Source organism: Calidris pugnax, unplaced genomic scaffold, assembly GCF_001431845.1.
Source record: "Calidris pugnax isolate Ruff unplaced genomic scaffold, ASM143184v1 scaffold167, whole genome shotgun sequence".
Lineage (NCBI taxonomy): Eukaryota > Metazoa > Chordata > Aves > Charadriiformes > Scolopacidae > Calidris > Calidris pugnax.
In genome coordinates, this window is record NW_015091045.1 from 59,140 (window position 1) to 59,385 (window position 246).

A 246-nucleotide genomic window follows, 5' to 3' on the forward strand; every position below is an offset into this window, starting at 1 on the left:
CCGGGGGGGCGCGGGGGGGGATCCCCCGGGGGGGGAGCAGCCCCCAGCCCCCCCCCGGGGCAGGGGGGGATTGGGAGTCGCTCCAGGGGACCAGCCCCCAGGGGTGGGATGGGGATCACCCCAGGGTGGGAGCAGCCCCCCCCGGGAAGGGAATTGGGGATGGGCCCCAGGGGGTGCAGAACCCACCAGGGCCTGGGGGGATGAGTCATATCAGCCCCTGGGGAGGGGGGTCTGGGACCACCTTGG